Below are 21,939 nucleotides of genomic sequence, written 5' to 3'. Positions count from 1 at the left end.
TCCTAATAGCCTTCTTTTGTCAAATACAATCAACACGGCATATTACCTTATAATTTCAGATGTATTTATTTTCAATTTCCAAATAACTTACTTTTAACTATGAAAAGAAAAAGTAACGCATATTAACATTTCAGGTAAACAAAACAGGTACATTAGGCCTTCAATAAAAGTAAACATAAAAAGTGCATAAGGCCTACATGTGAAGTAAGCAGAACAGGAACACTAGGCCTACACTTCAAATAAACACAAAGTGCATTAGGCCTACATTTCAAGTAAGCAAAACAGGTACACCAGACCTACATTTCAAATAAACACAAAAAGAGCATTGGGCCTTCATTTCAAGTAAGCAAAACAGTGTCTCAAGAGGTGTTAGACCCAACAGGTCCTCACAGATCTATTTCTTGTCTTGATGAAACAATCGCACATAAACCAAAAGCTGGGCATTATCCGTTACACCTGAAGACTCATCAATGGCTAAGGATGGGGCACTCTGAACAGCCGCATGAAGCTGTGACAGTGCGTCATCTGATAACATTTCGGATTTTCTGGTTGTCGTTGCAGCTCACATTGGGATTTGCTTTATTTTTTCACACAATTCATCCCTTTGTTTACCTTCAAGTAACGTCTCGGCAACGGCGTTCAAGCACTCCTTCACAACAGTCGTGTCAATTAAAGTTTTTTTATGTTGCCCCAAAATCCATGCAATCTTAAGTTAGCATTTATTTGCACGTTGCTGGCCTGTAAATGAGTGTGCGAAGACACGCGTAGCCTTCTCATACTGAGCTCTCAGCTCGGATATTTTCCACGCTCTTACTTCTGACTTCTGGGGATACTTTTCCTCGAAGGATCTGTGTTTGGATTCGTAATGCCGCTTAATATTCCCGCTTTTTATCAGCGCCACGGTTTCAACACATTAAAGACACAACAAAGGTTTTGTACTGCCTTGCGGGAGTTTGAACAAGTATTGGTCAGTCCAGTCATCTTTAAAATGTAAAAAAAAAAATAATGTTTTCGGGGTCACCTTTCCTTATTTTCGAGCAAGCCATTTTCTCATTCCAAATCGCTCTTCCGGTAAACAAAAAATTTGATTGAGTGACGCTATTACGCACATGCCGTGACAGACGGAGGGTGGGGGGGAGTTCGGTGAGTGCATGATCTTTGCTCTGTGACGATCATTGATTTTTGCTGTTTTTATGCTGTACTACAGACTATTCTGCCTTTCAATTTGTATTTCAGTGAGAAATTATTTTACTAACATAATCATGCTTTGTATAGTGAAATCATAAAAAAAAAAAAAAAAAAACTTTTTTTCTTAATATTATTATTTTAAATTGGTCATGGATCCGCATAGGACCGACACTTGGCCGTTTGGAGATGCCTGCTTTATATTGTTTAACGGTTTACTTTTGAGAATATACTTAACGAATGTCTACCAGACCAGTTGTCTCAGGTTGTGAGAGTTAGATTTATTTAATTTGCTACAGTTACTGCATTCACACTTTATATTGTTTAACTGTTTGATACTTAACGAATGTCTACCAGACCATTTGTCTGAGATTGGGAGTTTGATTCATTTATTTAATTAAGACTACAGAGTAGAACACACTTTTTGTTGTTTAAATGTTTACTATTGTTGTTGTTTGCTACAGTTACTGCAAACACACTTTATTTTGTTTAACTGTTTGTTACAAAGATACTAATATTTGAAGTGCAGGATAAACCTCTTGCTATCTGTTGATGTGCAATAAATATTGAAGGTTATGTACAAGTAGCCTACCTGTCTGTTCTGTGGTATTATTGAATAATAGTGTAAGGAATGCCTTTATTTTGTAGTAACCTGATCACGTCTGTACCGGGGGGAGTCCCGTGCATGCGCACACTAGTGTACGGTTACGGCTGGAGAAGAAGCCTAATAAAGACACACTCCGATTACGTCGTTGTACGAGCCTTATTACAAGAATAACCCGACATGGTGTCAGAACTGGGCGACTTGTAAGCGGAGTCAAAAGGGAAAAAAAATAGAAAGACGACGAAGAGGAAAGTATATAGTTTACGCAGGAATGAGAGATGAGCCGGCAGCTATGGCGCAACCTACACCAACTGCTACGTTCACAATACAACCTCCAGAGCCATTCGATTTTACAAAGCCTCAAGATTGGGAGCGTTGGATAAGGAGATTCGACCGCTTTCGGCTTGCAAGCAACTTAAACGCGACGTCGGAAGAAAACCAGGTGAACACGTTAGTGTATTGCATGGGCGATGAAGCTGAAGATGTGCTTAAAGGGCTAACGCTAACTGCGGATGAGAGGAAGGGGTACACGGATGTCAAGGCGGGCTTGGATGCATTTTTTGTGCCTAAAAGGAATGTAATTTACGAAAGAGCCAAGTTCAATCAGCGTGTGCAACTGCCAGGAGAGACGGTGGATTCCTTCATCACTGCTCTATACGGATTAGCTGAACACTGTAAATATGGACAGTTAAGGAACGAGCTGATCCGCGACAGGTTAGTGGTCGGGCTGAGCAACGTCTCATTGTCAGAAAAGCTACAGCTAGACAGAGACCTTACCCTTGAAACTGCTATAACTAAGACAAGGCAGTCTGAAGAAGTTAGAAGACAGCAGTCTGACTTAAGAGGAGAAAATAGCGGTGCAAGCAGGTGCTCTAATGTTGATGCTGTGCATGCTAAAAGCTACAGAAAATTTCCCTCAAAGCCTCAGGCACAATCACCAGGCAAAGGTAAACCTAATGCATGGCCACAGTCAGGCTCAAAGGCCTGTTATAGATGTGGAAAAATGCCCTCGCATGGAATAATGGAATGCCCTGCTAAAGATGCTGTCTGTCACAACTGTGGCAAAAATGGACATTATGGCAAGGTGTGCAGAAACAGTGCGAAATCTCTGAATGCTGTCACTACAGGGGAAGAAGAGTGCTTTTTCCTGGGGGCCGTGGATTCTGGAGAAGACCCGTGGACGGTGCAGCTACAAGTGAGACAAAAAACAGTGTGCTTCAAAATAGACACTGGTGCTGATGTCACCGCCCTGCCAGCCGAGGTGTACCATGACATTACAGGGGGGCATGATGTGAAGCACCTGGCAGAGTCGACACGCCCATTGTTTGGGCCAGGTGGCAATGTACTCTCTGTCCTAGGTGTAGCCAGAGAAACACTGCACTGTGGCAAAAAGACAGCCATAGAGGACATTTATGTCGTAAAAGACCTGCACACTGCACTGTTGGGAAGGCCTGCCATAGAAAAGCTTCAGCTTGTGTGTAGGGTTGACGGCATCACCATGGAATCGTTGAAACAACAGTATCCGAAGCTGTGTAGCGGCTTGGGTCTTGTTCAGAGGCCCTACTCAATTAAATCACAGCCAGAGGCTGTGCCCTTCTCTCTCCACACACCACGCAGAGTACCTCTACCGCTTATGGGAAAAGTGAAGGAGGAGATAGACCGTATGGAGAAGATGGGCGTAATCACCAAGATTGAGGAGCCGACTGATTGGTGTGCCGGGATGGTGGTGGTGCCGAAGAAAGCAGGTGCTGTCCGCATTTGTGTGGATTTCACAAAAATGAATGAATCAGTATGCAGAGAAAAGTTTATCCTGCCTTCTGTCGAACACACTCTGGGCATGCTAGCTGGCGCAACAGTATTCAGCAAACTAGATGCCAACATGGGCTTTTGGCAAGTACCATTGACAAAGAGTCGGCCAAATATACCACCTTCATCACGCCTTTTGGGCGCTACTATTTTAACCGTCTACCCTTCGGCATAGCATCAGCTCCCGAGCACTTCCAAAAGATGATGGTGACAGAAGTGACCGGTGGCCTGGAGGGGGTACTGTGTCACATGGATGACATACTGGTCGGGGGACAGACACAGGAGGAGCATGATGTGCGGCTACATGCGGTGCTAGAGAAGGCACAAAAGGCCGGCATTACGCTCAACATGGACAAATGTGAGCTCACACGCCACACAATCAGATTCCTGGGTCATGTGATTTCAGCAGATGGAGTGAAGCCAGATCCAGAGAAGACGAGAGCAGTACAAGAGCTGGATGCACCCAAAAATGTCAGCGAACTCAGGAGTTTTCTGGGCATGGTCAATCAGCTGGGCCGCTTCTTGCCTAAACTGGCTGAAAAAGACAAAGACCTGACCTGCTACGAGACCTGCTGTCCAAGAAGAACCACTGGTACTGGGGGATAGAGCAGCAGACCGCCTTCGATCGGTTAAAAGCAGAGTTGTCATCCACACCGGTGCTCACACTATACAACCCAAACAGTGCACTAAAAATCTCTGCTGATGCCTCTTCCTTTGGCCTGCGGGCAGTCCTGCTGCAGAAGAGCAATGCCATGTGGTCACCTCTGGCATATGCATCCAGGTCAATGTCACCGACAGAGCAGCGCTATGCTCAAGTGGAGAAGGAGGCCTTGGCTGCAACGTGGGCGTGTGAAAGGTTCAGCTGTTTCATCCTAGGAAGACCATTCGAGCTGGAAACTGACCATAAGCCGTTGGTGAGTCTGCTGGGAGGGAAAGCTTTGGATGACCTCCCACCAAGAATCCAAAGGTTTAGGATGAGACTCATGAGGTACAGCTATACAGTCAATCATGTCCCTGGAAAAAGCCTGTGGACGGCCGACACCTTATCTCGTGCTCCTCTCAGAGCCGCAAGAGCGAACACAGAAACAAGCCTACTAGAGGACACCAACATCTATGTAGACTCTGTCATCAGCAACATTCCTGTCAGTGGAGATTATCTGAGCAGCCTATGTGACCACCTGAAGGCAGACAGCACATGCTCTGCACTGATGGAGTACTGCACAGACGGCTGGCCTGACAAGAGCCAACTGCAGGGCGTGCTGAGACATTACTGGGCTGATAAAGCAGTGCTGACTGTGCACGATGGACTGCTGCTGCGGGGCACGCGGCTCGTCATCCCATCGGCCTTACAAGGTGATGTGCTAGAGAGACTACATGAGGGACACCTGGGGGTGACAAAGTGCAGGGGCCGGGCCAAACAGACGGTATGGTGACCAGGACTGAATGACATGGTGCTGAAATGTAGGACCTGCATTCAGGAGAGAAGGAATGTCACAGAGCCGCTGATGCCAACGGAGATGCCAGACAGGCCTTGGCAAACCTTGGGAGCTGACCTTTTCACGCTGAAAGGCAAGGCCTATCTACTGGTCGTAGATTATTTCTCGAGGTACGTGGAAGTTGCACTGCTGTCACCCACAAGGTCCACAGATGTGGTGGTGCACCTGAAATCCATGTTTGCTCGTCATGGAATTTGTGAATTTCTTAAAAGTGACAATGGGCCCCAGTTCTCCGGTAGCCACTTCAAAGCCTTTGCAGCAGAGTATGGCTTTGTGCACATCACGAGCAGCCCCAGGTTTCCTCAGAGCAATGGGGAGGCGGAGCGCGCTGTACAAACCGTGAAAAACCTGCTAACAAAGGCATCAGACCCATATCTTGCATTGCTGGCCTACAGAGCAACCCCTCTACAGAACGGTTATAGCCCAGCCGAGCTGTTGATGGGGCGCCGCCTCCGCACTACAGTTCCTGCCCTTCCAACCCTGCTGAATCCAGTGTTGCCTGACTACAATGCGCTGGAGGCCAAAGAAAAGGAGCCACTCGTACCTGGGGAGGATGTGTGGATCACCGATGCATGTGTTGTGTGCTATCTACACACAACACCCCTCGCTCTTATATCGTCCAGGTGCCTCAGGGCACACTGAGGAGGAACCGGCATCACTTGGTGCCACTGCAGACCAATGGTGGGGTAGTCGACGCTGATGAGGGAGGAGAATCACCTGCACCAGATTCAGTTCCACCAGTGACAACATCACCCAGCAGAGAGGGCCCCACCACAACAGAGACTGTGTGGACCAGGTGTGGGAGAGAGGTTAAAAAGCTGCAGAGACTTGATTTGTGATTTATTGATTTGTTTTCCACAGTAAAAAAAAAAAAGGAAGAAAAAGAGAGTGACATGTGATTGTTATAATGTTCTGCTTCACTGTTTACAATTACCTGAAACCTGAGAGTTTAATTTTTGAGAACACAGCCTGCTAAAGTAATAGTTCACAGTATGGTAATGTGTAAGTTATTTTATTTATATTTTGCATGCTTCAAACAGGGACAGATCAGGGACAGGTCTTCCAGCAAAAGGGCAGAATAAACCCCTTAAGACCTGCAGAGACAAAGGTAGTCCACCCTTTGTTCTCAAAGAAAGGGAGATGTGGTATTATTGAATAATAGTGTAAGGAATGCCTTTATTTTGTAGTAACCTGATGACGTCTGTACCGGGGGGAGTCCCGTGCATGCGCACACTAGTGTACGGTTACGGCTGGAGAAGAAGCCTAATAAAGACACACTCCGATTACGTTGTTGTACGAGCCTTATTACAAGAATAACCCGACATGTTCTACTCATTTGACTCACTGACTTGTGAAAACTGCTCAGAAAAATTCAAAAATCTTTGACATACAGTATAGCTACTTCTTTTTTAGTAACTCAAATATTTACTTTCCCTGGTAACTAGTCACTTTCATTATAGAGTAATTCAGTTACTTTTTGGAACAATTAGTGAAAAACTATAACTAATTACTTTTTTAAAGTAACGTTCCCAACACTGTCAACTACACCCCCCCATCCCGCTGCGTTTTGTTAAAGTTCTAATATTGATTAATGACCGACTTCCACGATCGTTTGAGAATGAGAACGAGGGAGGAGCTGAGTCTGACTGACTGAGAACCGTGCATTCCATGATTCGATTCACCGCTACCGGAAACTCGACTGAACGAACTAACGAACAAAGGATTCTGAACGACTCTTCTTGGCGAACTGGCCGACAGGAACTGATTCAAGGAAAAGAAACATTGAATCCATCACTAATATTTGACCGGGAAATATGATTGAAAATCCACCGATTTTTGGTTGACCGGGAGATCATTGGGTGGTAGAGCAAACGTATTGCACCAGACACATCTCATTTCTGGACCCTTGACCCATACGATCACATAAGCTTGCTTATGTATTGTTCGATATGAATGAATTGTACCAAATCAAATACTGTTACTCGTTAACATGGTGGTGACCCACACAGTACTGCAGTCATTGAAATAGATTTTATTAAATCAATGTCCAAATCTGCCAAAGTTAATGTAACTTTGTGCTGATGGCTATCGTCGTTAGCTTCCAAAAGGTTACAATAAGTTAGCAAAATCTCAGAGTCCAGTATATTTTTGTGATAGCTAGCTCGAAATCATACCAATAATTACCATTGTACCAATTACTAAGTAGGCAGATGCATGGATGTGTGACGTGAAATCTATTACAACAGCACCGCTATTTCTTCTAACCGCCGGTGAACACCGAATTCTGCGACCCACCGAAAAGTGTGATGCACGTGTTTGACGCGTAGACAGGCATGACAAAAAGATACATAAAACATAAGACCTCCCCCCAACCAATTACCTTTTTATTAAAGGTGCTTAATAAATACATTTGATTGATTTGATTATCACTTTACAGACCCATACAATGGATAGGGCGTTTAGTACAGTCCTTCACCGTTGCTTCTTTACCCATAAAAAGCTACAGTCATTGTTAAATTACGTTGATTTACCTTTGAGCATTTCCTATTAAAGGCTACTGTGTAAAATGCTGTTTAGAATTAATGTTAGTATCAAGAAAAGAAAGATACTGTGGGGGTGGGGGGAGATCTTATGTTTTATTTATGTTTTTGTTATAATGCACACGTGCATGTTGCAGAAAATGTACAACAGCGCCCCTGTGGTCACACCAGGCGCGTCGTTAGCAATTGAAAACATCCGGGGCTTTAGCCCGGGGGGGAGCACCATCCTGACTCCTGCGTGCTACGGTATCTTAATTAATTAAATAATTAATTAATTAATTAATTAATGTATCGATTAATTAATTAAGGGCGCCCCCAACACATAGGTCGCCTATGCCGAGCGCCAGGGCAAAAATAAGACATTAGAATAGCCTATATAGCCTGCGTGCACCTACCCGATGTCAAGAAGCCATCGCTGCTCCGACGGACCTTTCTCCCCCAGCCAGGCAACGGCAAGTAAGTAGTGGTCTGCTTTTATGTTTCATTTTTAAGTTATTACTTATTGTCCGTGTAGGTTTAATGTTACAGATAAAAACATGTTTTATATTTAGTCAGCATTTCAGAGTTCTAATGTTTTCCCGGAATATGCATTCCTAAACTGTTCACGTCAAGTTCTCTTTAATGGTGCGTTTTAATATCCATCCGTCTCGGAGCTCCGAGGACGTTGCCTAGCGACACGCACAAACACGCCCCTTTTCCTCGGAAGAAGATTTCGCCATCTCGTTTGAACTCAGCAGTGACCGAGCGAGGCTTCCGAGATAGAATTGAAGATGGATGCGCCCAGTTTGACATGTAGTGAACTGTTTTCATTGTGTTTGGACCGCTTTGGTGGTTTAAATCGCAATTTCAATCACTCGTATTGCTGTAATAACTTACATATGCAGAAGATACATTGAAACATGAAATGAAGTGAAAATGTTAGAAGTTCAAATGGCTGCGTTATCGTACGGTGAAAACGCACCGTTTCATTTATATTATTTCTTAGTCCTGAAATAATATAAATGAAAATAGTAGTAGTAGTCGGCCAATGCTACCGCAACAATAGCTTTCCGGGTGGCGTCCATGTTTTTCTCCGACGACCTACGCTCAAAACATAATAAAACGATTTTAGTGTGGGCGTGGCGTCCGATCCGAGATCCGAGTCGGCTCGCAGAGAATACTCGAACGCACCATAAGATCGCATGAGATGATATGTGCTATCGCGCGACCTGTAACCAGGAAGTAAACACTCGCTTGCATGAAATGATATGCGCTATCGCGCGACGTGTAACCAGGTTGTAGATTTAAATAATGAAAAAATAATCTTCCCAGACTTTCTGTTACTTGCTTATGCTGTATGCAAGTTGTTTAAGAACCTTATCTCCATATAAATCTGAGCTGTACATGAATCTGTTAATGAAGTCTCATTTCGACTCCTTCCTCCACTTCACTATTCATGTTCTGTTGCTTGCAGTTAACTACAGCCGCCCTTCCTGGGTAACGCCACCACCAATCCCTGGTCATCCAGTGAAGACATCTCTCTCACTCTGCACAGTCACACTGTTGCCGCTTCATTCTCATTGTCTCATAATCTCATTATTATGGCTGCTGTGGATGCTTTAAAAAATAAACATTTTTCTCTTAGGTAAAATCAAACCAGTGGGATGTTAGATTGAAAACCTCCAAAGCAATGTATTAAAAATTGAAAGACAGTCCTATGTGAAGTTTCTTTTTTGGGGATTTTCAAAATGAGGTACCAGAAGGGATTGTCAACCCACTGTTTCTCAACCCTCTCCGATTATTACTATGAGTAGTAGTATTGCATGCATACAGTACTCACATCAGCGCCACAGTAAGCCAATAGAGGCTGCAACCATTTGCTTCTCAAAAGATTGTAGTGTTTTAGAATGAACAACCACTAGAGAGACAAGACAAGACTCATTTTGATTGACAAGTTGGCTAGATTTATATATGTATTTATATTATTTTTTTATTTATAAGAATGAAAGAAATTGTGTAATGAAAGAATAAAACAATGATTGATGCATTTTTGTTTGAATAACATCTTGCTCCCGCGGCCAGTGCCAGCGCCGGCATTGCAAGGGGAGGGATATTACGTACATTTGCAGGAGGCGGGATAAGTGCGGCCGCTGTCACTCAGGTTTGTTTTGGTTTGACGCAGACAGCATGGAGGCAGAACAGACCTCAGAAGTCAACGCGATCGTCTTCAATGTTGCTGCAACGATGCAGCATATATTCAGAAGAGCAGCCAGTACTTACGTGTATGAAAGCAGCTATATATATATATATATATGTATATATATATATACAGGTGCTGGTCAAATTATTAGAATATCATGAAAAAGTTGATTTATTTCAGTAATTATATTCAGAACGTGAAACTTACATATTATATCAATTCATTACACACAGAGTGATATATTTGAAATGTTTATTTCTTTTAATTTGGATGATTAGTACTGACAATTACTGAAAATCCCAAATTCAGTATCTCAGAAAATTAGAATATTAGTTACGACTAGTACAAAAAATGATTTTTTAGAAATGTGGGCCAACTGAAAAGTATGAACATGGAAAGTTTCAGCATGTATGGCAATCAATACTTAGTTGCAGCTCCTTTTGCCTGAATTGCTGCAGCAATACGGCGTGGCATGGAGTCGACCAGTCTGTTGCACTCCTCAGGTGTTATGAGAGCCCAGGTTGCTTTAATAGTGGCCTTCAGCTCTTCAGCATTGTTGGGTCTGGCATCTCGCATCTTCCGCTTCACAATACCCCATAGGTTTTCTATGGGGTTAAGGTCAGGTGAGTTTGCAGGCCAATCAAGAAGAGGGATACCATGGTCCTTAAACCAGGTACTGGTAGATTTGGCACTGTGTGCAGGTGCCAAGTCATGTTGGAAAATGAAATCGTCACCTCCATAAAGTTGGTCCGCGGCAGGCAGCATAAAGTGTTCTAAAACTTCCTGGTAGACTGCTGCATTGACCCTGGACCTCAGGAAACACAGTGGACCAACAGCAGCAGATGACATGGCACCCCAGACCATTACTGACTGTGGAAATTTTACACTGGACTTCAGGCAACGTGGATTCTGTGCCTCTCCTGTCTTCCTCCAGACTCTGGGACCTTGATTTCCAAAGGAGATACAAAATGTACTTTCATCTGAAAACATAACTTTGGACCACTCAGCAGCAGTCCAGTCCTTTTTGTCTTGAGCCCAGGCGAGACGCTTTTGACGTTGTCTCTTATTCAAGAGTGGCTTTACACGAGGAATGCGACAGCTGAAGCCCATATCTTGCATACGTCGGTGTGTGGTGCTTCTTGAAGCACTGACTCCAGCTACAGTCCACTCTTTGTGGATCTCCCCCACATTTTTGAATCGGTTTTGTTTGACAATCCTCTCCATGGCGCGTTTATCCCTCTTGCTTGTACACTCTTTTCTACCACATCTTTTTCTTCCCTTCGCCTCTCTATTAATGTGCTTGGACACAGAGCTCTGGGAACATCCAACCTCTTTGGCAATGACCTTTTGTGTCTTGCCCTCCTTCTTTAAAGTATCAATGGTCATCTTTTGGACAGTTGTCAAGTCAGCAGTCTTCCCCATGATTGTTTGTCATACAGAATCAAAACGAGAGACCATTTAAAGGCTTTTCTAGGTGTTTTGAGTTAGTTAGCTAATTAGAGTGTGGCACCGGGTGTCTTCAATATCTGACCTTTTCACCATATTCTAATTTTCTGAGATGTTGAATTTAGGGTTTTCATTGGTTGTCAGCTATAATCATCTTCTTTTTGGCAAAAAACACTTATAATGTATCAGTCTGTTTGGAATGAATGTATACATTCTACAGGTTTGACTTTCTAAATGGAATTAATGAAATAAATCAACTTTTTCATGATATTCTAATAATATGACCAGCACCTGTATATATACTTATTTTTATTTTTATTTTTTTTACGGCAGATCCGGGGCTGATCCCAAAAGGTCCGGGGCTATAGCCCCGAATGCCCAGGTCTAACGACGCGCCTGGGTCACACATTTCGGTGGGTCGCAGAATTCGGTGTAACACCGGCACCAACGCTAGCACAGTGCAGCCTGCCGGCTACTCTGTCAAATGATAGGCAGTAAGGCTAGCACTTAGCACCTTGTGCTACCCGCAGATGTGACCGAGGCGGGCCAGAATTAGGCTACACCGAAAACCAAAAATAAAATTAAACCTGAAATATGTCTCAGAGTGTAACGGGCGTGGTTAGGCAAAACCCAAGTGCACAGACTGACAATGGTGACCGGGCAGTCGAAAGGTTTTATGGTCGCATAGATGATCAGAGTCAGGCAGGCAGAGTAAACGGGGACAGGCAAGAGTTCGGGAACCGGCAGGCAATCGGGCAGACTGGGGGGTACCGTCGGTGGGCAGGTAGTCGGGCAGGCGAGGGGTCGATATCAGGAAGGCAGACAAGCAGGCGAGGACCCGGAAACATGGGAGCAGACAGGCCGGCGGGGACTCGACCACAGGCGGGGGATCAGACAGGCGAGGATTCGGTAACAGGTAGGATAAGCGTTGGAGAAACTTTTCATGAGTCACGGGAAAGCTCTGTGAGTATCGAGAGACGATCGGGCAGAGACTGACGGCCCGATTCCACCGCACACGTTACGGCAGCGTTACGGCTGTGGCACGTCTTGGCCGCGGTCACCGCAGCAGATACGTTCCACTCTAATCAATGAGACCATTTCCACCGGGCGCGGCTGCGGAACGTCTCAGCAGCGTCCCAGGTGCGGCTCACTTAACACTATTTTTGCCGCAAGCCGTTGCTGAACCACGTCAATTTCAACAGAGCATATCGAGCAGGGCAGGAAGTGAAAAAGTAAAAGCCATAGAGCATCCAGTCAATTTTCAAAATAAAACACAATACTCAGCTCATGTAGCCTATCACAACTTCGCGTCAACATTATTACGTCATGACCGGTGGCACCAGGTCAGCAGTAAATCAATCAAAGGGTCTCAGAGGGTCGGCAACATGGACGACGAGAGACTCATTGTCGAAGTTCCGCAGCATGGAGTCATTTATGTACCAAATCATCCTTTTTATAAGGACAATGGCCGGAAGGACAAAGCGTGGCATTTAATTGCAGTAGTTTTAGGAGTGGAAGGTGAGTACATTAGGTTTAGGATTATCGCGTGATCTCGCGTGAATACGGCTGGCTCGCAAGGCAGCGCTGCGCTGCCGTAACGCGCCCGGTGGAAATGCACGCCGTAAAGGCCGATTCATACCTCCGGATCCGGACGAAATTCGTCCGTCCGCCCCAAACTTTGCCTCCTGAACTACCCTTCATACCTCTGTCTGGTTTCAGCATTGTTATGGATGTTACGCAATAAATCCTCTAGAGGTCAGTGACTGTCGTTTCACAAATTAACGGCATCGACAATCACGAACATTAGAGCAATGATTTTGCTTTGTGTCATCCGAAATCGGCTAAAAAATGTGTAGGCCTAGGCGGCGGTGGCATGTGACACCCCTCACCAACCCGCAGATTATCTCCCCAAAATGTTGTTAAATGACCAGTTACAACTCATTGCCAAAGCAGGGGAACAATAAAATAAAAAAGGTCAGGTATAAAACCAATATATATCTAATATTATACCACTCTCTATTTTGCGAATGGTCTGACTTTTGACTCTATACTGCCACCTCAATTTCCGGTGGAATTGCTCCGTTTCTCCCAGAGCAATCGTCAAATGCTGCTCGAGTTGAAATATTTCAACTTTTCGGCAGCAAACACGTGATGACAGCCAATCAGCGTTCAACAGCGTTGCCACTGAGGCGTTGCCACTGAGTGACATGCCGTAACAGCCAGGGCAGTGTTACTCCCTTGGAGTGACCTAGAGTTCACTACCGTTACATTTATTTAGTAACTCGAAAAAACCCACAAATCAGCATTCTGTAGTGTAGTTGTGTTTACAGTTAAACTAAACTATGAGGATGCTAAAGGGCTAGAAAACAACCCCAAACAAAACCCAGTTGGGTGCCAGGCAGCACCAGCCTTCCAGGCTCCGAATGGTCTCATGAACCCATAAACGACGGGCATTCCGACGTCTCTCCCTCTTCCACAACAGGTAAAGACATGCAATGCTCGTAATGTCAGCCATGGTTGTGAATGAATTCAGAAGCACCGCGGGCAAAACTTGCCGTGCCGCGAAACTTCCCGCGCTGCAAAACTGCGGCGCAGCAAAACTTTGGCTGCGCGTCAAAACCTTTGCTGCGCCGCAAAAGCTTTGCTGCGCCGCAAAACTTTTGCTGCGCCGCAAAACTTGATTTGCTGCGCCGCAAAACTTCGGCGTCAACGCGTTCGGGCAGCAAATGCATCTTTTGGTGTGAACGCAGGGTTAAAGGGGATGCGAGAAAACGCTCTGATTGGTTCATTGCACGTTATGCCCAAACCACACCTACGGGTAACTAGGCTGCTTCAGACCAACCCTTTTGACACTTGCGCCGCGGCGGAAGTGTCATTTATCCGCCTGTAAAATAGCGATAGCGCCGTAGAACCGCCCACAAAGCTACTTGCGCTTTGCGCTTCCCACTTGCGTTTCAGAGCGTTAAAATAGGGCCCGTGGTCTCGGTTCGCTTCCAAACGAACCCTGGTGCGGTCAGAACCCAACCGGTATCACGCCAAGGCGTGAAATAGATACGTTGGTCCACATCGCAAGGCGTGTTCAGTGTCACGCTTCGCCTGACCAAAGCGTGAGGAGTACACGCTTTCTCCTCCATTCTAAATGAATGGAGGAATAGCACCAACAGGGGGCGAGACGTTCTCCTAGCATTTGGTGAAATTGTTACGTAGCCTATATTAATCTTTTTTATCTGAATGGGAAATGCAATATTTTAGGACAGCTACACCATTAAACGTGTTTCTAATAAACTTTCTAGCGAGAAATATACCTTTTCCTTGCATAATGTCCAGTAAGTGAATGCGTATGATCTTTATTTATCTTTATTATCTGAATGGGAAATGCAATATTTTAGGACAGATTCACCATTAAACGTGTTTCTAATGACGTGATTTCTAGCGAGAAACATACTTTTTACTTGCATAATCTTCGGTCAGTGATTGTGTCTGATCTTTAGTTTTATAGTTATTAGGAAGATTTTATCGGCACACTCGCATGTTTCAACGACGTCAGGTTGCTAGGGACGCTGCTTTCGCTAAACTAGCAGCTCACGTGTTTCCTGCGTTTGTGTTATTAAACCGTTACTTTATGTAACTTTTAATGATATCATCTTGTTAGAAACATGTACATCTGCGAGCCAACCCAGTCGCCAAAAGCATACAATGACAGTGTACGTTTTCGTGAACACTGGATCACGTCGCATTTCAACATAAAATAGTGTGTTATACACACACACACACACACACACACACACACACACACACACACACACACACACACACACACACACACACACACACACACAGAAACGACCCCCTGCTCCCCTAGAGAACAGAACGTTGCCCCCTCTTTTCCAAGGCTACCGGAGTCAGTGTATTCTCTCTCGTTATCCCCACGTGGGCGTGTTTTGAGTTATCCCGAATAAATGCCCTCCGGGCTTTGAACCAGCCGTGAAGTGTGGTGATTCCTGATACCTCTGAGACATTTCTGGGCTGGGTTGCCACAGTATGTTGGCCAACCCGGAAGTGAGCGTCGCCCTGGCAACAAGCCAACAGGTTTTCCATTGGATTTTGGATTATTGCACCTTCAAAAGTGTCACTGAACACGCCTTGCGATGTGGACCACTGTTTCTATTTCACGCCTTGAAATAGAAGGCGTGAAAAAAGAAGTTTGACCGGTCAGACCGATCTATCTACACACAGAATATTTTATGTTTGTCAATTTTCCCCCCTTTTGGATAAATTGTCTGTTGGTCATATATTTTGGATAAACATACCCTTATAGTCTTTGTTCCCCTAGCAAATTATATAATAAAGTGCAATTTCAGGGAGACTTTTGTTTAACACATTCAGCCAGTTGGAAAAGAGAACACACCAAATAGGCCTGTTTAGTAAGCAGGATTTGATGCCACATTCCTGCAATGATAAAATGCAATTCAATGTGGAAGTAACCCAAGTATTCAGAATGCAATACTCTGATTGATTGATTACATATGTGGGCATTTATTCTGCAATATGTAACTGGAAACACATTAAAAGTATCCTTCCCAACACTGATAATAGCGCATATTTACGACAATTCAAAGACATAAACCTTTTAGCTATAAATGTCTGCCTATTTAGCAGTCTTACGTATCAAACTGAGTGTGTTGTTTTGGTGTTCCAATAAAGTTAGACACAAAAATGGGCAAAAGCTACAATATTATTTTCAATATGATTAATATTTAAACTAAAACAATCAACACTTAAATAATATCATCAATAATATCATATCTCATTGAAATGACTTACCCTACACACGGAGTCAAGTGCATCAAGTAACCGAGTTGGTCCTATCGAGACACATAAAGGGGAGGGGAGACCTATAGGCTATCATATTACAACATTGAGGGAGTCTTTAATATCACAAAGTGGAACTCAATGTGCTTAACAAAAGATATGATGACAATTTTTAAAACATAAAATAAACAATACAATGTTTATTTTACTTACCTAACCTAATGTAAGGTTAGATACGTTTTTGGAGGGGTAAAAAGATCATAGTGTTATCGTGGTGTAGAAATATATATATATATATATATATATATATATATATATATATATATATATATAAAGTAAGAATTCAGAGGGAGGTTAAAAGTACAGATAGGCATATATAAAAAAAAAAGGTAAAAGGGCATACAACAGAGTGTACATATGGCATATAGCAAAAGGAAATTAAAAACAGTTCAATCTTCGGTTTTTATCTTTTATGTCAAGTTTTAAAAATGAGAACTGTTGGGGCACTTTTTATGTGTTCAGGAAGTGAACTCCATAGACAAACAGCATAAAAGATAAAATCCGGCTCACCTTGTTTTTATCTGACTTTTATCAGCAAATTTTGTTCCTGTGATCACAGTGGCCTTGATGATGTATCACTGAAGCAAGTCAGGTATATAGTCAGGTCCTATCCCATTTAAAGATTTGTAAACCAGCAGCAGCCCTTTGAAAATGATTCTGTAATAAACTGGGAGCCAGTGTAGGGATTCTAGTATTGGGGTAATATGGTTGGTTCTTTTTTTTTTTTTTTTGAGAATTCTAGCTGCTGCATTTTGTATCAATTGAAGTTTCTTTATGGATGTTTTAGGGATGCCTGTAAAAAGGCCATTGCCGTAGTCAAGCAGATAAAGGCATGAATGAGTGTCTCCAGATCATCTTTGACATGAAGTCCCTCAGTTTAGCAATATTCTTTAGGTGGTAAAAAGTCTGATTAGGCCCCTCCCTAATCGGACTGCTCCGTGTTCAGTCAAATCTGATTGGCTCAGCCTGACTCACAGCAGGGTCACTTCCCGTTTACCTTCCTCTGAAGTCACAGGAAAATAAGAAAATGTCGAAAAGGGACAGGACAGAGCAGCCTAGATATGACAGGTGAACTAGCGGGCATGCATGGCAATATAATAATGAATTAAACTCATTAATATTAGCCTTACATTAAATGTATTTGATTTATTTGTCTATCATTTTGTTATTTTCTTTGTATTTAAAGGGAATTGTTCCTCCTAAATTATAAAAAAAAAAACACAAATTAAGAGAATATCAACTATTCCCTTGAATGTGTTGGCATGCTAAATTAAAATTATTTGTTACTTGTCATTTTCATGCAGATGAAGCTCTACAGTCAACTCAGGCAGATTCATCGTCCAGCAAAGGGGAGCTGAGCTAGCTACACGCCCATGTGAGGGATTTCATCTTTTTGAACGCCCAGCCTCAAAAGATTTTGACCAATTATTTTCTTCCACCCTCAACAACCCCCCAGAAAAGGTAAGCACATCTATGAAACCAATGATTGTATAAACAGAAAGTGACTCAGATGCTGCAACAAAGACTATGTTCTGCTCAGTATTTTTTGCCAATGCAAAGACACTATTTGGAAAATGTTCAGCCTCTCTAGGCAAATGGAATTTCCAATATGTTGTACATAACAGGGTGGATTATCCCTTCAGTTATAATAACACAAAACAGCTTTTTACATTGCCTTAATTTCCTTTAACCGTTTTTTTACCTGAAGTTTAGCTTTCCAGCTGCCTTATGTTCCCCTTCTATTCGATTTTGTTCTTTGATTTAGCTCCACCTCCTTCTGTACTCCCGCCCACATTTCTGAGAACCCCATAAGTTTCCTGTCCACCGTGCCCTCTTCCCTTTTATAGTTGGGAGGAGGTGGGTGCATTCATTACCCCCCATTTTGTGATCAAATCTTTAACCATCTTATGATTGACCATTCTTTATATTAATTATTTTGACTATTCATTGTTTAATGGAAGTGTCAAGTAAATATCAATGCATAGATTCAGTGTTTTGGAGAACGTTATATTTTATTACGATAGGCTAGCATGCAACTGACCTTGGTGTAATCATGCTAGTACCCCTCCCCCTCTGTGTGCTTTCTATAGGAGTTGGAGGATTGTTTAAGGGCACTTTCTGAAAGGAAGCTGTTGTTTTATATTTGTCTCCAGGTATGTCTCTATTTCTTTTATTTCATACATTTTGGTGGTAAAATTGTCTGTAGCCCCTTTTGTTCCGATTCTCTTGGGAAGAGGAGTTGGAGGATTGTTTAAGGGCACTTTCTGAAAGGAAGCTGTTGTTTTATATTTGTCTTCAGCGGCAAACAATAAATGTAAGTCGGATTTCCCGATTCCGGATTGAGATCCAGGGTCACATTTTTGTTCAAGAAAAATACACAACACAGATTCAGCCGGTCACACATGGACAAGATTGCTGATATAATGTTTTTGCCTGTGGCCCTCAACTACATCCCCCCATCCTGCTGCGTTTGGTTAAACTTATAATATCGATTAATGACCGACTTCCACAATCGTTTGAGAATGAGAACGAGGAAGGAGCTGAGTCTGACTGACTGAGAACCGTGCATTCCATGATTCGATTCACCGCTACCGGAAACTCGACTGAACGAACGAACGAACAAAGGATTCTGAACGACTCTCCTTGGCGAACTGACCGACAGGAACTGATTCAAGGAAAAGAAACATTGAATCCATCAGTAATATTTGAACGGGAAATATGATTGAAAATCCACAGATTTTTGGTTGACCGGGAGATCATTGGGTGGTAGAGCAAACGTACTGCACCAGACACATCTCATTTCTGGACCCTTGACCCATACGAAGTTAATGTAACTTTGTGCTGATGGCTATCGTCGTTAGCTTCCAACAGATTACAATAAGTTGGCAAAACCTCAGAGTCCAGTATATTTTTGTGATAGATAACTCGAAATCATACCAAAAATTACCATCATACCAATTACTAAGTAGGCAGATACATGGATGTGTGACGTGAAATCTATGACAACAGCACCGCTATTTCTTCTGACCGCCAGTGTTACACCGAATTCTGCGACCCACCGAAAAGTGTGACCCCAGGGGGCGCTGTTGCATATTTTCTGCAATATGCACGGGTTTGAAGCCCAGCATGACAAAAACATACATAAAACATAAGACCTCCCCCCAACCAATTACCTTTTTATTAAAGGTGCTTAATAAATACATTTGATTGATTTGATTAGCACTTTACAGACCCATACAATGGATAGGGCGTTTAGTACAGTCCTTCACCGTTGCTTCTTTACCCATAAAAAGCTACAGTCATTGTTAAATTACGCTGATTTACCTTTGAGCATTTCCCATTACAGGCTACTGTGTAAAATGCTGTTTAGAATTAATGTTAGTATCAAGAAAAGAAAGATACTGTGGGGGTGGGGGGAGATCTTATGTTTTATTTATGTTTTTGTTATAATGCACACGTGCATGTTGCAGAAAATGTACAACAGCGCTCCCTGGGGTCACACATTTCGGTGGGTCGCAGAATTCGGTGTGACACCGGCACCAACGCTAGCACAGTGCAGCCTGCCGGCTACTCTGTCAAATGATAGGCAGTAAGGCTAGCACTTAGCACCTTGTGCTACCCGCAGTTGTGACCGAGGCGGGCCAGAATTAGGCTACACCGAAAACCTAAAAAAAAATTAAACCTGAAAAATGTCTCAGAGTGTAACGGGCGTGGTTAGGCAGAACCCAAGTGAGCATCAGAGCCAAAGAGCATCCGGTAAATTTTCAAAATAAAACACAATACTCTGTCACGTCCGTGCAGGGTCGCCAGTCCTCTAGAGGGCGACGCTCACTCTAGAGCATCCACCATCAACCATTTCCTGTACACTGGTCTCCACTTCCACTTACTTCCTATTTAAGCACTGGGTGTTTGTTCCCTCTTCACTCTGTCATGGAGTTTCGTGAGTACAGTTCTCCCTTAGTTTCCTCCTCACCCATGAGGACTAGTTTGTGTGCCTTAACATATTCTATTGAATACTAGTAAATCGTGATTAGCATGAGCTAACTAGCTTAGTATTACTATTGACATTTACCAACATCATATCACTGCCTACGTGGACTTAACCTTCCTGTGGATTACCCATTCTTTGGATTACCCTAGTGTGAATAACCTTTCTGTTGGACTAACCGTTCTATTGTGGACTTCAATACCGACCTGCCGTCTGTGTGTGTGCCTGAAAACCCCGGCCTGATATACTCAGCTCATGTAGCCTATCACAGCTTCACATCAACAATATTACGTCATGACCGGTGGCACCAGTGCCGTGTTCCAATTCCCGTACTTCCATGAGTATACTTAAAGGAAGTATACTATCCGTACTATCTACTACGTTAATTTTTCAGATGTGAGTGCTGTTCCAAATCGAGTACTCTGTGGTGCACTAACCGGAAATTACGATCACGACTGCCGCCGCGGCTCCTCCCCCGCAATAAACATCCCACTTTGAACGGTGAACTCTTTACGCTTAGCAGCTATAAAAAGCTATAAAAACTATAAAAACTACAAAATGACTCTATTAATGCAGGCTATGTGGAAAATTCGCCGACTTTGGCTCAGCCTGGCTCCGCCTCTTCCGCTACGTAGCTAAGATGGCTGCCGTTGAGTACGGAAAGTGTCCTTCGATCCACACTTCACGATTAGCCCGCTTTGAGTACGACATCCGGGTCCTTGAAGTATACTTCTTTTCGCCAGATCTGAATTGAAACGTACTACGTACTTAAAATTTGGCTAGTAAGTACGGACAGTACGGGTATTGGAACAGGGCACAGGTCAGCAGTCAATCAATCAAAGGGTCTCAGAGGTTCGGCAACATGAACGACGAGAGACTCATTGTCAAAGTTCCGCAACATGAAGTCATTTATGTACCAAATCATCCTTTTTATAAGGACAATGGCCGGAAGGACAAAGCGTGGCATTTAATTGCAGTAGTTTTGGGAGTGGAAGGTTTAGGATTATCGCGTGATCTTGTGATCTCGTGATCTCGCGTGAATACGGCTGGCTCGCAAGGCAGCGCTGCGCTGCCGTAACACGCCCGGTGGAAATGCACGCCGTAAAGGCCGATTCATACCTCCGGATCAGGACGAAATTCGTCCGTCCGCCCCAGACTTTGCCTCCGGAACTACCCTTCATACCTCTGTCTGGTTTCAGCGTTGTTATGGATGTTACCCAATAAATCCCCTAGAGGGCAGTGACTGTCGTTTCACAAATTAACGGCATCGACAATCGCAAACATTATATCTGTAGAGATGATTTTGCTGTGTGTCATCCGAAATCGGCAAAAAAAAGTGCAAAAAGTGTAGGCCTAGGCGGCGGTGGCATGTGACACCCCTCATCAACCCGCAGATTATCTCCTCAAAATGTTGTTAAATGACCAGTTACAACTCATTGCCAAAGCAGGGGAACAATAAAATGAAAAAGGTCAGTTATATAGTATAATATAAGTATAAAACGTTAAATACAATGTATACATACATATCAGATCTTATACTACTCGCGAATGGTCTGACTTTTTGATACTGCCGCCTCGATTTCCAGTGGTATTGCTCCGTTTCTCCCGGAGCACTCCGGATTCGAAAGCTCAGTGGGTGTGAATGGGCCTTAAAGGCCTTAAAGGCCCGTAGGGTCACACCGTAGGGTGTGAATGGGCCTTTAAGGCCTTTAAGGCCCGTATAGACGGATGCGGACCATTTCTTCCGGGTCCCGGAGCTGTTTGTCCGTCAATTGGTCCGTCGCCTCTGAGCTTACGAATCCGGAGTGCTCTGGGAGAAACGG

The 21,939-nt window shown here is 43.6% G+C and overlaps 1 protein-coding gene across 2 annotated transcripts in view; it reads right to left on the bottom strand.

The window, feature by feature from the left end:
- LOC115545970 (beta-1,4 N-acetylgalactosaminyltransferase 2) overlaps positions 1-21,939 on the bottom strand; it is a 48,823-nt gene that overhangs the window by 13,718 nt on the left and 13,166 nt on the right. Inside the window, exon 1 of one of the 2 annotated variants that reach the window (XM_030359509.1) lies at positions 16,081-16,163. The exons of the other annotated variant lie outside the window; for it this stretch is intronic. The gene's annotated coding sequence lies outside the window, so the exon portion shown is untranslated. Of the gene's footprint in view, positions 1-16,080; positions 16,164-21,939 lie in introns of those variants that run through there. 2 annotated transcript variants of the gene reach the window in all.

Source organism: Gadus morhua, chromosome 6 (assembly GCF_902167405.1).
Source record: "Gadus morhua chromosome 6, gadMor3.0, whole genome shotgun sequence".
Taxonomy (NCBI): domain Eukaryota; kingdom Metazoa; phylum Chordata; class Actinopteri; order Gadiformes; family Gadidae; genus Gadus; species Gadus morhua.
The sequence above is the reverse complement of the archived record's forward strand: the minus strand, read 5'-3'. Positions and strand labels throughout refer to the sequence as shown.